This window comes from Hyaena hyaena, unplaced genomic scaffold (genome assembly GCF_003009895.1).
Source record: "Hyaena hyaena isolate Hyena2069 unplaced genomic scaffold, ASM300989v1 scaffold_237, whole genome shotgun sequence".
Classification (NCBI taxonomy): Eukaryota; Metazoa; Chordata; class Mammalia; order Carnivora; family Hyaenidae; genus Hyaena; species Hyaena hyaena.
Window position 1 is genome coordinate 563,616 of NW_024080874.1, and position 16,007 is coordinate 579,622.

A 16,007-nucleotide genomic window follows, 5' to 3' on the forward strand; every position below is an offset into this window, starting at 1 on the left:
GGGGGGGGGGGGGGGGGGGGGAGTGGGGGGGGACACCTGGGGGGGTGGCTCTTGCATTCTGGTCTCCCAGAGTTAGAGGACAGACAATCGGCCGGGGATGTTTTCTGCTTTCTGGGCAGGTCCTGGGATGATGGAGAGGATGCTCAGGGCAGAAGGCTGTTCGTTTTCTGAAGCTGAATTCCAGCTCCCCGACTTTCTAATATTTAGCGAGAGAGGCAGTCTGAATATAATTTTCAGAAAAGACTGGATTGAATGGAGCAATCAGTAGAGAAGGGTTCTGAACTCACCTTTTGTAATTTCTTCTTTCCCCTTCTTTAAATGATGTCCAGGTGTTCAGGACCCACGGGGACTGGAGGCACAGAGGAGCCTGTCATCGATAGGGTTGTCCTTGAGCCTTGAAAATCTCTTTTCTGCCTTAGGACTTAGAATCTGCTCCAAGGGCTGAGAATGAAAATCTGTGCTGTCTAGTACAGTAGCGACTAGCCACACGTGGCTACTTAAATTGAAGTTCAATGTAATCAAAGCAAGCTAAAATGAAAACTTAACTCCTCAGTTGCACTAGCCACATTTTAAGTACTTAAGTACCCAGTAGCTATAGGTGGCTCATGGCGATTGAACTGGATAGCACAGAACATTTCCATCATCACAGAAAGTTCTAGTGGACAATGTCTGCATGAGCCCCAGATCCGGTCACCCAAGCAGGAGGGCTTGAATACACTTGGGGCATAAAACTGGAAACTCCACAGAACTGGATGTTATTTAGACAGCAAAGCTTACTGTTTACTGACTGGGAGCCAGAAGGAACTCCTATAGAGCTTGTAGAGGAAAACACAGACAAACCTGAGTTCTCCTTGATTCTGTGATTCATTTCATCCCAGTTGGCCCTGAGGATCCCTAGCAGGGGGAATGGAATACACCAAGGCCCTGAGGCAGGAGGAGATTGGCATATCCCAGGAATTCATCTCAAGGAATTGGCAGGGTAAACGCTAGGCAAAGGCATTGGCTGTGATTGAATCCACTGTGTGCAGAAGAGTCTGAGCATGATGTCAAGGGAGCTTCATCAAGACCTCTTCCCACTCAGGGTTTCAGGGAGTCTGTCCTATGTGTGATCTTCAACTCAGACCCCAGGTTTTTCACCCACCTCCGGAGGTGAAGTCACAAGCCTTCCCTCACGAAGGCGTGGCAGATTGTAATTTCCAAAGATGGCGACACCAATATACATCTGACCCATGTTCTTCTTGCAACGTGAGCTTGATTTTCCTCTTGAAACTGGCCAGAGCTTTGCAACTGCCTTGATCAAGAGAGTACAGAGGAAGTGAGGCTGCCTGACTTTGGAGGTTAGGTCATAGAAGGTGATAGGTAGCATCTCTTCCTCCTCCCTTTTCCTGCCTCTTCCTCCCCTTTCCTCCCCAGCCTCTCCTCTCCATGCCCATTGGGAATCTGGGCTGCCGTGTAAGCAATCTGACTACCTTGGGGCTGATTGGGTGCTGGAGAGATCATGTGGAGGGGCTACATGGAGAAAGAGAGAGATGCCTGAGGAGCCCTAGGGCTGAAGATCATGGAGCAGACACTGGCCACCTCTGCAGTGTTCTGTCTGAATTCCTGACCCGCAGAACCCAAGAGCATGATAAATGAGTGTTTTGTACCGCCTCGTGTGGGGATAATTTGTTACACCGGCATTGTAAGTGGAGCAGGAGGGTCTAGTGGAACCTCTAGAGGTTGGGAAAGCATCAGCTTTTCATCTCGGGTGGCCTAGAGCACACCCCCGGCAGGTGCCGGAAACTGTGGGGTGCTTTTGCAAATGCAGTCAGATTTTGTGATTTTAGAATTTGGAATATGGTTTGTTTCCTAATCAGGGTTGGGCTAGAACTCCCCAGAGCCCCTTCCATCAAGAAAAGCAAATAGGAGTGGCAACCGAGTGAGGGAGGACTGCTTTAGTTACCTGAGAGGGCAACTGATTTTGAAGAGACCCGGCCACGGGTGCATTACTGTTTACACAGAAACGATTGATATGTTTACCATAAATCCTTGTCAATCCACCAAAGCGGGCCCCTAGGGACCTAGTTATGGGAGCTACAACTAGCTTTGTTAGACTCGGAGCTTGGCTAACGTCAATATAGTCACTTGCACTTAAAAAAATAATAATTGATGAGCATTTCCCAATGGATCTTAAAATCCAGTTTTTACTTTTTTGAGATTAGACCAGCCCCTGCACTGATCTGGTGTGAACCGTCTGGACTTTAACCTGGAATATTCTCAATGAACTCTCACAACATGTCTTTGAGGAAGGTTCAAGAGTTGTCCTTGTTTTGCAGATGAGGAAATCATGGCTCAGAGAGGGAAAGTGACTTATCCAACGTCACCCAGCAGTCTGACGCTGGAGCATGAGTGGGTGGCCACCATCGCTGGTTCAACCCCTCCAAGGGATGTCTGTCCACCTGCCCAGATGGTCTGGTGAAGGACAGCCGCTCAACAGCCAGGAGCAGCTCCTGAGCTCCATGTATGCGCACCGGCGAGAGCCTTCCCTGGGGCTGCTGGTGCAGTGGGCTGTGTGACCTCGGGCAGGTCATGTCCCACAGTGGGGGAGATTGGCCTTGAAGCTCTCTAAGCCCCCTTCCCAGTCTTGTCACGGAGAGGCTCTCTGAACCCAGGATAGCAAATATCCCCTTAGGTTGCAACTCCTGTTTGCAAAGCCTGCTACAGATGCCTTAATTAATTATTCAGGCTGACACATCTCCAGCTCCAAAATCAGAGGGTTGAGAAAAGATCAGAGGAATATAATCAATGTGAACTTGGCTGATAATCGCCGGTCCCAGGGTGGTGTGAAGAGAAGAAAACCCTCCAAATTGGTCTTCTTTTACACTTTGGCCCTGGTTCTGCCAGCGGCCAAGATAAAACGGTCCTTCCTCAATAATTGATGAGCAGGAGCGCCCCCGGCCCGGGCCCCTGGAGGGGGCCCCTCACGGTGGCTGCCCTGGGGAAGCACGCGTGCCCGTGCACACCCACGTGCGCCAGGCAGGGGTGGGGGTGGGGTGGCGAGAACACTGAGTCACGCCGGCTGACCCAGCAAAGTGCTGGGAGTGTGACCGGAATGAAGGGTTGCTCTGTCTGTCTCCGAGGTGGCGTGGCAGATCAAATCACAGCGGATCAGGCGCCGAGATGTTGCCTTGCTCTGAGTGACAGAAGTTAATAATTAGTGACAATGATTGACAGATACACTCCATCTGCTGCTCCGACGCCTAGGAGCAGTTATTCCACAACTGTCTGCGGGCACAATGAACTCCCCCGGGAGCGCGGGCTGGCCCGTGATTGACAGCTGCCTCCAAGAGAGACAGGCCACTGACGGGAAAGTCGCTGTCAGCAGAAGCGCTCAGGTCCCCCCACCGCGTTCCCGGGGAGGCTCACTCTCTGTATACATTTATTCTGTTTCATTTATCATGTCAGCCGTGGTTTTAAATAGATTACTAGCTAGCCTGTTTTTTAACCGGAGAGTTTTCTATCGGTAAATTAGAAATACCCACGTATGTCGACTACTCTCCGGGACCCGGGTCTTCCTCTACTTTGTTCTTCTGGTAGATGCAGAAGGGGAGGTGGGAGCTGGCCTGGGTTGTAGATTTCGCTGATCTGCCCATTAAAATCAAAATGGAATCTTGAACCAGCAGCCCTGTAAAATGGTGTTGAGCATTGACTTGGAAAACTCAGTCTCAAAAGTCCAAACAAAAGCTCGATAGTTCCCTGTTACGGTTTTTTTCTTTTCCTTAAGAAATAAACGTGTCTCTGAGATGCCTTTCGATGACGCGACTCGTCACGGTTGCTCCTAAAATGATATTTGCATTTTTAGACTGTGAGAACAATTCTTTGGCAGTTCAGAATCCCCACTTTCTCAGGGCGAACTGTTTATTCCCTGGTGCCTTCCTGGTAAAAATACGGAACGAACTAGCTGGGTAATCTTGACTGTGGGTTACAGTTCTATCTAGACCAAAGCCCCTGCTCCTGTTTCTTCCCCGAGTATTTTTATCCTAAATTAAAGCTCGGCCTCGATGCGGCAGTAACCGGAGGGCTCTGACACCTTGCAGCTCTATTATAAATAGGAACACAGAAATATATATACATTTTCACTCGCGGAATTGTCATTACCTAATTGTTCCTACTTATAATTTGTTTAGCTTTCTGGAAAAATGCATTTTAATTTTGCCTCATTTAGGATCCAGCAGATAGGCTTTCCGGGGCCATCACTTAACTTCTCTCGCTCCTTTTGTCCCCCGGATGCTTCAGCATAATTTAAAGGACTGTCCATTGCCGTTATGAATAAAAGCCTACTTAAGTCCTGCTATTTAAAATACAGTGAACCCTGTTTATATTGATCTCATTCAGAATGTTTTCCCGCATATGATGTCCATCTTTTAAAGTATTGGTCATGTTTCCTCTTAAGATGTTTTTCTTATCTTATTCCTCTAAAATGATATAAACAGTTTCAGTATTCTTGATAATTGGGTATGCGGGTAAAGAAAAGACATCCTGTTCTTTTTCAAGTTTTTCAACGATCAGGATACCAGAAAATGAAGTAATGGAGAGCATGAAGGTTTGCCTCTCATCCAGGGGTACTCTTCTCCTTCTCGTTTCTGTACCACGCTGGTACTTAGCGGGCCCCAGGGGGGGCCGAGCTTGCTCACTGTTGCCCCAGAGGGTCCTAGTTGCCCTGTCCCAAAGGCTTTGAGTAGGAGTGGGGTGTGGGGGTGCTGAATATCGGAGAAGAAATGTCTTAGTATGATTGCCCTTCCAGCTGCCCATCCCCGTCCCGGAGTTAAATGTGTACCCGCCTGTCCTATGAGAAATTAGAGGACGTGAAGTACGTGTGCAAGTTTGTGTGGTTGGTGTCTCTTGTATCTTTTCTTTTTTTTTTAATTTTAATGTTTATTTATTTTTGAGAGAGAGAGAGAGACAGCATGAGCAGGGGGAGGGACAGAAAGAGAGGGAGACACAGAACCCGAAGCAGGCTCTGGACTCTGAGCTCTCAGTGCAGAACCCAACTCAGGGCTTGAACCCACGAACCGTGAGATCATGACCTTGGATGCCTAACTGACCGAGCCACCCAGGCGCCTTCTCCTGTCTTTTCTAGAGAGGCTTTGCAGAAGGTGTGTTCATGGAGCTTGTTTGTTTAGCTGTTGATTTTTGGCCCATCAGCTGGAAGGTCAGCACGCTCCATTTTCGTACTTAGACTCTGCCCCAGTTAGAGCTACGATGGCCTTAAATAACCAGGCACTGTGTCCATTCCAGGAATGCAGTGGGGAGCCCAGAGACACCCTCAGTAGCTTGCCACCTATAGAGGGATTGGACCAGCAAACAGGGATTAGACATCTCATGACCAACGGTGTGATGAGGAAGAACAAGGGCCGAGGGAGCCCGGAGGAGAGGCCCCCCCCTCTGGGTGTGGTGGTCAAGGAAGCTCTTCAGGAAGAAACTCCTGAAGGGGAGAGCGGTTACGAGCCGGGGTGTTTCAGGCAACAGAAATGGCGTGTGGCAAGTGTCTAGACAAAGCTCGGTCACCACGCACCGCTGGAGCAGGAAGTGCAAGTCGCAACGTCCGGGTCTTCTCTGTCATGCTGAAGAGTGTGGACTTCCTCTCAGGATTTGTGCGTCAGGAAGATCTCTGTGCAGTGATCTGCGGATGGTCTTGGGGGCAGTGTGAGGCGGGAGGCAGCCTGTGGTTAGGAGGCTGTCGGCCCAGATGAGGGCAGTCGTACAGAGAAAGGAGAAGCATAGAAAGGAGAAGCAGAGGCCTCTGGGAAGTGGACTCAATAGAGTTTGGTGGTGGGGTTGAGGTGAAGTGCCACATGCTGTGACTCGGCTGACTGGCTGGATGGCGGGCTGTTCTTTCAATGAGGACCTTCCGAGAGGGAGCGCGTTGGGGTGGGAGACGGATGCCAAGTTAGACCTCGGACGGGTTTGGATTTAATGTCTGCAGTCAAGGCTGGCTTTGTGGGTTTGCAACCTGGACATTTGCTCTGCACTTAGAAGGGTTGTGCACCTGGTTCAATGCTCTGCTGTCATGGTCTTGAAATTCATAATGAACTTTGAGCGAGGGGCTCCATGTTTTCATTTTGCACAAGCCCTGGGAATGGCTCATCCAGGCAGAGAGTCAGAGAAGCAGCTTGCTTACCTGAGAGAGGGGTCTTGGAGGCCCCAGCACAGGGAGAGGTATTTAACACCTCTGGGGGTGGGGAGCTGGTTCATGAGGGAGAACGTGAGGGAAGAGAATCAACAGTGGGACCCCGTGATACACAGCCTTTTAGGGACAGGATCGAAGGGGGAAGAACCTCCAGCTGTAAAGACCCTGTGACCTATTGCCGTGATTTGCCCTGGAGGTGAAGTGTGCGGTTAGCCGTTGCCCCAGGTCTGAGGAGTGTCTGACTGTGTGTCTCAGGTTATCAGCTAAATGGCAAACCCAGTCAGAAAATGGGAAAGAATCTTATGAGCAACTATCTATAAGTTATTATAGACCTTTACCCTCTCTCCAGATTCCAAAGTACTTGCATTAATTCCTTCAGCAGATATCTAGATATTTATTGAGCACCTACTATGTGCCAGGCACTGTGCTGGGTGCTAAGGATGCATCAGTGAACAAAGGACACAAAGACCCTGCCCTCATGGAGCTTACATTCCAGGGAGGTGAGACAAACAGTAAATAATAAGCATGATATATAGGTTAGTCATGTAATAGATTAGGTGGAAACTGTTTTTGGAAAAGAAAGCAAAGTCTCAGTTTAAAAGATTTTTCTTTAATATTTATTTTTGAGAGAGAGAGAGAGAGAGAGACAGATAGAGCATGAGCAGGGGAGGGGCAGAGAGAGAGGGAGACACAGAATCTGAAGCAGGCTCCAGGCTCTGAGCTGTCAGCACAGAGCTCAATGCGGGGCTCGAACTCACGAACTGTGAGGTTATGACCTGAGCTGAAGTCAGATGCTTACCTGACTGAGCCACCCAGGTGCCCCTCGGTTTTCTTTTTGAACCAAAACTGGCATTTTGCCTCATGTAACATGAAGCACTGTGGGGCCCCGGCATGGTCCTCACGCCTCGTCTCTTGCCTGGCAGGGAGGACACTGGTCATGGACACTCGGTTCATCTAGAACCAGATAAGTGACTGAGCCCAGTCTCTCTGTAGTGTGTCTGAGCCAGTCAGTAGCCACTTAAGTTGTCCGTGCTTGGTAACGTGTACCCACTGGCTAAATGCCACCACGGGTGGCTTACGTAATGAGAGTTCTCAGCCCGTCACCCACTTTATCATTTGTGAATTCATCTCCGCACTAGCTCTTCTTGGTGACAGTAATAATGTCCCTCTCTGATTGAGTCCTTACTGTCTGCTGGATATTACGCTACGAGCTTTACCTGCATCATCACATATAATCGCACCAGCAACCCAAGAGATGGGTACTATTTCTCATCCCCTTTTCCAAGCACTCTGGCCGAGCCTGGGCGGGATGAGGTAACTCGCTCTCAGTCGTGGGGAGTGAGTGGTAGACAGCCTGGACTTAAATCCAAGTGTGTCTGGTTCTCCCACCCAGGTTTTTAACCACTGGCAGAGCAAAAGTTTTTCTTTTTCCTTTTAAAGAAGAACATTAAAAACCAGTAATGGATACAAAGTACAGCTTGTCACTTTCCCAAACCCTACAAGCACTTTTTTTTTTCTTTTTAAGGCAGAGTCAGTCCCTGCTGGGAATAGAAGCCATCAGTTTAAGTAGCAGAGTGCACCTAATGCCTAACGTGACGGAGTCTCAGAGCCAAAGACCTTGATAAGGTGTTTGGTTCAAAGGCACTTTGAGGCTGCATGAAGCGGAAAGCTACAAAGCCCTGGGACAGAGCCCCTCACTACCCTCTGGGCTGTGATGTCCCTATTTGGAGGGGATTTATGCATCTCTGTCAAATGCACAGTGTGTGCAAGGTTTTCCCAAGCTTCACTGTCATCAAAAGTGCCACGAGAATTACCGACTCAAAATAATCATAACAGCTACCACTTATTGAGTGCTCCTGTGCCGAGACTGGCTAAGAACTTTGTGTAATTACCTCCTTTAATCCTTATAAGAGCTGGTGGGAGAACAGAGCCAGGTAGGTCCTGTGAAGTAGGTACAATTACGATCCCCAGTTGACATAAAACAGGCTCGAGACTTGCTCAGGGACACTGGAGGACTTGCTGAGGGTGACAATTTCTAAGTGGTGGAGCTGGGGTTTGAACCCAGGAAGGGCCACCACACTGGGAGACCTGCCACAGGACCTAGAGACACTTGTGAGGTCGCTGAGGCTAACTGAGGCCAGAGTGGGGCAGGGGCCCGTTCAAGGTCGGAAGCAAGCCACGGGCAGAACCGGGGCAAGAATCCAAGTGTCCTGACTCCTTGTTTACACCCTTTCGACATGCTGTCGAGCTTCTCAACAGCGTGCGCAGCAGGGATTCCTAAAACTGACCTAGAGGAAAAATTGATGAGAGTTCTATTCCTAAAACACTTCCCTCGCTCAATACGCAATTAGCCAGTATTACTCAGAGAGCTTGGCTTTGACCCTGCCCACTGTCCTCTATTTTTCAGCTGTTGTCGATGACTTGGTCTACATCATCATGAGTTCAGCTTTGTTGAGAGGCAGTGGAGTGCTCATCCAAGGAAACTTCCACCCTTTGTCTGCCATGCCGTTCCCATCAGGGAATCTCTTGGGCGCTCCAGAGACCAAGCCTGGAGACACGGTTATAAAACAGGCCACTACTTCTGTGCTTTGTCACTGTGAATGTGCACATCGCCAACAGCAGCCAGCGTTTACTGGGGGCTGACTATGTGCCGGGCTTTCTATAGAACTCTTCTTATTTAATCTTTACAACTGCCCTTTGGAGGTAAGATCGCTTTTAACCCCATTTTACAGATGAAGAAACTAAGTCCCAGATAGATGATAACATTTGCCCTAAAACATGGCCAGGAGGCTGCAGATTCAAATATTGACCGTCTAGAGTTTGTATGACTCTAGAGTCTATGCTTTGCCCCTTGACTCTTGACTATACTTCTTGGAAGGTTGTCCCAGATTCTGGGGGAAAACCTAGGGAGACGTCTTTCTTGCACATGACTCACCTTGTTCTTTGGACATGGGGCCAAGGTTCCTCCACGTCCCTGAACCAGGACAAGCTGATGCACCCGAGAATTGTCCACCTCAACACCTGAAGATGACCGAACTGAACTGCCAAGCTCACGCTCCTATACCTCAGTTAAGTGACCTTCTGTCTTCTCCTTGAGCATCCAGCAGCCACTCTTTAAGCCCCTTGCATGTGGTGGGTACTGTAGCAGTGACTAGGGATAGTGACAAGGGTCACGCTCCCTGCCTTCCCTGAGCTCATAGCCTGGTACAGAAGACAGACAATGAAACAAGTAATTACAATATTGTGGGGTGAGTACAACAATGAGACAGGGACAGACTACTTAGAGGCATGCAGCAAGGAAATTGAACCCAGACTGGTGGGGAGGGGGGGTGCCATCAGGGAAGGCTTCCTGGAGGAGGTGAGGTTGAAGCTGGTTCCTAAAAAAAGTTAGGCCAAGAAGGGATGGAAGATCATTATAGGCAAACACCTGGAGTGAGAGAAGATGGGGAATTCCTTTGAAGACAGTCCATTCCATCTTTGCTATATCTTTGCATGCTCCTAGCTTGCCTGGGGTCATACACCTGGGAAGTCAAACTGGATCTGGAGATGAGGCTTTTAGCCTCTCTACTCCAAGTTCCTGTTCTTCCTCTGGAGATTGTTGTGTCTGCACACGATGCCTGGAATTGTTGCCGCAGTCTTGCACCATGAGGGGAGGCAGCCCGAGGACACAGCTGATTCACTGAGGGGGCACAGCAGAGAGATATAAAGAACCTGAGTTCTTGATGCCGTCATACAGTTTCTGAGTCTGCCAGCCCTGGACTCTGGCTCACTTCTTCTGCCCTCAAGGGCCACAGTGTTCAAGAGCACAGGGTTGTCTCCCTGCTCTGCCACTCGCTGGCCGTGTGACTTTGGGCAAGACTTTTCTGAGTCTCCACCTCCTCATCTTTAAAATAGGGATAATAATAATTGATAATAGTTGTACTTACCCAGCAAGTGAGGTTGTGAGGATTACATGTGTTAATGCATGTCACGAGCTTACAATAATGCCTGGCCTTAGGAAGTGCCAACAGATGGAAGCTATTAATATTGCCAACACATATTTCCGTAGTCGGCTCACACTCCCAGCCTTTTTTGAAGCTCTCAATTAATAACAGAGAGACTCGGGCTAATCACAGTGCAGGTTGATCAGCTCTGTGATAGAGCCCGGAACGGGGAGCAGTTCACTTTTGTAGGAGGGAGCAGGTGAAGGTCCATCGAGGCCATGTGTTTGAGCAAGGGCCTGGAACATGAGTACAAGTTTGATGGTAAAGAGGAGGAGGAAAGGCATCCGTGGCAGGGAGCGCAGCCTGAGCCAAGCAAGCAAGCCTTTCAAGCGCTTTGTAAAGGGCAAGTAGCTGGTGTGATTACGCCGTCAGGTGTGGCTGCATGTGGAAATGGGGGTTGGGGCTGGGTGCGGAAGGCCTTGAGTGCCAGACTAAGGGGTTTGTCCCAAACGTGGTCCATGATCCTGGAACAAGGATTCCGTGGTGGTCAAGTCAGGGATGGAAATGCTGCGCACATCGCAGTCCCAGCAATGGCCGGTGCTCATTAGCATAATAAGGGCTCTGACAAGTCCTATAGGAAAACCTGTCTAACTTGGTTTAACCCAGTGTTTTACAAACCTGTTCAGCAACAAGGAGCCCTTTATTTGCCCAACATCCGTCACTGCAGGTCACACTTTGAGGGATGCAGTTCTAGACTCTGGGGAGCTGAGAAAAGGAATGAAGCATGGGAGTGAGGGGTCAATTCTGTGTTTTCCAAAGATTCCTTCTAATTATTTAAACAAGAATGGATCAAATTAAGTCAGAAGTAAGCTGTTTCAAAGAACAGGCCTGCTCGGCTGAGGACCTTTTATTTTAAATGGGTGACTTCTCTCGGCTGTGTCCCTCTCTGAAAGTCTTCTACCTTTCAAGTATCCAAAGCAGAAAAACTTCCTGCCACGTACTGTAGTTTTCCTGCTGACCTTTTTGCTCTGGTGCTTTAAAGCTGAAGGTTAGATAATTCAGGCTCAGCACTTGGATTGACACTTGAAAGCTGCAGTGATGCTTTTTGGGGGTTAAAGGTTAGAGTCACTGGAGCTGAAGTATGACTTGAAAATATTTTTGAAGTTTTTAATTTTCATTCCTTTCTCCTTTTCTCCTCTCTTCCTCTCTTCTCCTCTCCTCCCACTCCCCTCCCTTCCCCTTTCCTCCCCTCCCTTCCCTTCTCCTCCCCTCCCCTCTTGTCTTCTTCTCTTCTCTTCTCTTCTCTTCTCTTCTCTTCTCTTCTCTTCTCTTCTCTTCTCTTCTCTTCTCTTCTCTTCTCTTCCCTTCCCTTCCCTTCCCTTCCCTTCCCTTCCCTTCCCTTCCCTTCCCTTCCCTTCTCTCTCTTCTCTTCTCTTCTCCTCTTCCTTCTCCTCCTCGTTCTTAACATAAGGGCCAGTTGAAAATGATGCTTTCCAACTTGGCAACTCCTGGAGAAGGCAGAATGTATGATAAACATGCCCCTTTGGAAGATTTTGGCCGAGGTTGGGATTTCTCAATTACCTGGCAGTGGGGAGTGGGACTTATGAAAAATACAGATTCCAGGGATTCTGCTTTTTGGGTCATTGGGATGCGCAGGAAAGTTGAAAAGTATAGTTGGAGACCTTCAGATTTGACACATCCGACTTACAGATACTCTCTAGGTGGGAACACCTCTTCCTTATTCGTGTCCCCTCAGTGCTGCCCATCTGTCTAGCCTCCAGACCCAGGTGCTCCCCCTGGGATGGGGAGCGGGCCCTATCCCAGGCACACAGACTGGTCCCCCTCGCCCCCAGATCTCCACTCCCCTTCCCTGCTCTCTCACCCCCCTTACTGTAGCCAGTGTCCTTGTGCCTAGGGTGGTGAGGAGTGAGGCTCAGGTTCAGGAGCAAGGACTCGGGGGTGAGGGAGGTGGTGGTGAGCATTTTCAGGGACTAATGCCATTGGTGCTGGTCCAGATCCAGGGTCTTCTAAGTGGTTCCATGTTGTGGGTATCTGACTCTCATATGGCTTCTGCCGTAGGAATGGCCACGGGGAAATTTTCTCTGTTTGGGGTCCCATGAGCTCCTCCTCCCTTCTGGCTGCTACATCCTTCTCCCCTTACTTTTTTTTTTTTTTTTAAAACCTCTTCACCACTGCAATATTGCCTTTGTTCTCTACACTGTGACAGATCACCTTCTGGGGCTAAGTCACTGGTGGCAACACTGATGATGACAAATCTTTGTGACTGTTCTCATCTCCCACCCCAATTCTCCTCTTAAAGGACATATCCCATCTCCTACCACACCGGGATCCCCACAGAGGAGGCCTTATCTTGCTCCCCATCCCAGAGCACCATCCCAGCTCTTGGGAGAAAGAGCTCCAGGCTAGGTTAACTATTAAAGAGATTGGGCAGTGCTGCTTTCCCCACTGGGAGATGTTGGTGCCTTGGAGGTTTTGGTGCCTGTCTTAGCTGGAGTTCCCACAACAGAAACTAGAGACTGAGCGGCTTAAACAATAGGAAGTTGTCTCTCGCTGTTTCAGAGGCTGAAGAGTCTACCATCATGGTGCCAGCAGGGTCGATGTCTGGCTAAGGCTCTCTCCCTGGGGTGTAGATGGCCACCTTCTTGGTGAGTCTTCACATGGCCCTTCTTCAGTATGTGTACATGGAGAGAGAGAGGGAGCAAGCTCCTTGGTGTCTCTTCTTTTTTTTTTTTTTTAATTTTTTACAGTTACTTATTTTTGAGAGACAGAGAGACACAGAGCATGAGTGGGGAGGGGCAGAGAGAGAGGGAGGCACAGAATCCGAAGCAGGCTCCAGGCTCTGAGCTGTCAGCACAGAGCCCGCTGTGGGACTTGGACTCATGAGCCATGAGATCTTGACCTGAGCCGAAGTTGGACGCTTAACTGAGCAAGGCACCCAGGCGCCCCTAGGCACGTGGCCTTAAAAGTATTATATACATTAGTCAGGATTTCTGATTGTGAGCAAAATAAAGGAACTCCGGCTGCTGTGAGCAAAAAGTAAATCTACTGAAAGGCCATTGCAGCCTACATGGGATCTGGGAGCCCAAGCTGGGAAGAAGAGGTGGGACTTTGTGTCAGGAACTGTAGTGAAGGTGAGGCTTCGGTGAGAATGTCATCCTTACACACACTAGACACCACCATGGTTTTGATCTTGGAATATGCCTTCCTTCTTCAAGTCACTTATTGAACTTCAAAGAATCAGGAGTGAGGGTCTGTTAGGACCAACTTAAATCATATGCCTGCCTCAGGAAGTGGGTGGAGAAGATGCAAAGGTTTTCAGTAACTCGACCCTCCCTTCCCCAGCTCAGTCCTCAAGTCAGAGCTGCAGTGGACTGGGAATTAGCCTCCTACCAAGATGATAGGGAGAATTCTGTTATTAAAAAGGAGATCTGGGTACTTTTGGGGAAGAAAGTGGATAGTTGGATTTCAAGCCACAAAGCAATAAATATGCAGTATTCCATTTATTTGCAGAAAGCTCCAGATTTATACCTTTAGCTCTGACTCTTCCTGAGGCCCAGTGCCCCTAGGACATCTGATAACCACCTTGGACTTAACATATCTGAAATAAAACATTTGATTCTCTTGTTGCCCAAATCATTCATACCCACTCCCACCATCTTCCCCATCTAATCCCATCATTTGCCTAATTTCTCAGACCAGAAAATGAGGGGTCACCTCTGAGTCCTTTCTTTCTCTTGCTCCCTACATCTGTCCATCATAGGTTCTGTAGGCTCCACCCAAAAGACAGCTGTGTATTTTCCACTTATTGTCATTTCAATATTTTAAAAAGTTTATTTATTTTGAAAAAGAGGGGAGGGGAAAAAAAGGGCAGGGACAGAGAGAAAGGGAGAGAGAGAATCCTAAGCAGGCTTCACACTGTCAGCACCGAGCCCAATGTGGGGCTCAATCTCACAAACCACGAGATCACGACCTGAATTGCATTCGAGTCAGATGCCCAACTGGCTGAGCCACCCAGGCTCTCCGTCATCCCCATTGTTACTACCCACATCCAAACAACTACTGTCTCTCATGGAACTACCTCAGTAGCTTCTAACTTGGGCTTCTTGGTCTCTTCATGCTCCTTTATAATCCATTCTCTATGAAGTGGCTTTCTAAAGCATGGATCATATCAAGACTGCCTCTCATTAGAAACTTAGAGCCTTTGAAGAGTTTTACTTTTCATAGGGAATAAATTCTGAGCTCTTGGCCATGGCTTCAAGAGTCTCTTCCTGATCTGGCCCTTCTCCATTTCTCCCACTTCTTTTCACACTGCCTCTTCCTACCCATTCTCCTGTTTGTTGCTTTCCAGCCATGTTGGTCTTCTTTCCATACCTGTAATATCCAGCCTCTGCCTGGCTCAGTCCTTGACTCCTGCCATTTTCTCTGTTGGAAAGTTCTTACTCCAAATCTTGGCAGGGCCTGTTTTCATCATGGAGATCTAAAATCAAATGTTACCTCCTCAGAAAGTCTTCTCTGGCCACCCAACCAAAGGTGCTCCCCATCCGTACTTCCTATCATATTACTGTTTTGTCACCTTATAGCACCTATCATTATCAGAAATGATCTTATTTATGGTTTACTTTGATTATCTGCCTCTAATTAAAATATAGACTCACCAAGAGTCGGATTCATGTCTGTCTGTTCACTGATATGTTCCCATTGCCGAGAACAGTGTCTGACACATGGTGGGCACTCAGTGACTATTGATTATTTGTGAATGATGGTCTGGAGCCCTCCAAGCCAAGGGTCCCACTTAGGGCCAAGACCCATGTATGTAAGGGGAGGGAGCTATGGCAGCAGCCCAGAGGGTGGAGTCCCAGCCTCTATCCAGCCATATACGCAATAGCCTCACCTGGACACTGTCCCCTCAGTGATTCCACGCTGGTGAATAGCCCCATGGTCTCCATGTTTTCCCAAACTTGAACACCAGGTGTGATTTTTAATTCCCCATTTCCCATGTCTAATCAATCACAAAGCCCTAAAAATCAATAAAAAAGACAAATAACCCAACAGAAAATCAGATTAAAGCTGTAAACAGGTAAATCACAGAAGAGAAATACAAATGGCTATAAACATATGAAAAGATGCTCAACCTCATGAGAAAGAGCTCAGTAAATGAACTTTCCCTTACCCGCTTAAGACTGATAGAAATTTATAAAAATAAATAAAATATGTAGTGTTGGGAAGGGTTGAGAAAATGAGTGCTCTCACGTACTGTGGGGGTAATATGAGTTGGAGCTTCTTGAAAGCCACTTAGCAGCATCTATCAAAAATCAAAATGCATGGCAAACATGGGTTTTTTTTTTTTTTTAGTCAGCTGGGAGTGACTCTTCTGGGTTGCCTAGAGAACATCTGGAGGAGACAAAATATCCCAAAAGGCATAAGAAGGATCTAATCCACAAGTCTTCCTTTCCTTACAGCCAGCCAGTTGAAGAAGGATCTAGTTTCTTTGAGACTTGTCTGGTTTGAGTGTTCTTTCTCCACCTCTGTCCACTGAAAATTGGCATGTCCTGAAGATGGAGGTGTGGGAAGACCCTGAACTCATCTCCTGCCATGGACACACCAAATCCACAGCTACGTATAGAACAGCTCTCTCTCTGAAAAAGAGCTGAAATCTAGCTGAATAGCTCCTCCACAGCAAAGGATAAAAAGGCCACACTGAGATGGATAGAAGAGGCAGAGATATAGTCTTGCTAAAAACTCTACTCTTGGCCCGGTGATCCACAAGCATGCGGGATCTCACAAATACGGAGTATATCCCTGAGAAAAGAGTTTGAGCCCCACATTAGGCACCCCAATGCTTTGGATCTACCCTGGAGAGATTAAGTTCCTTGAATATCTGGCTTTGAGAAACA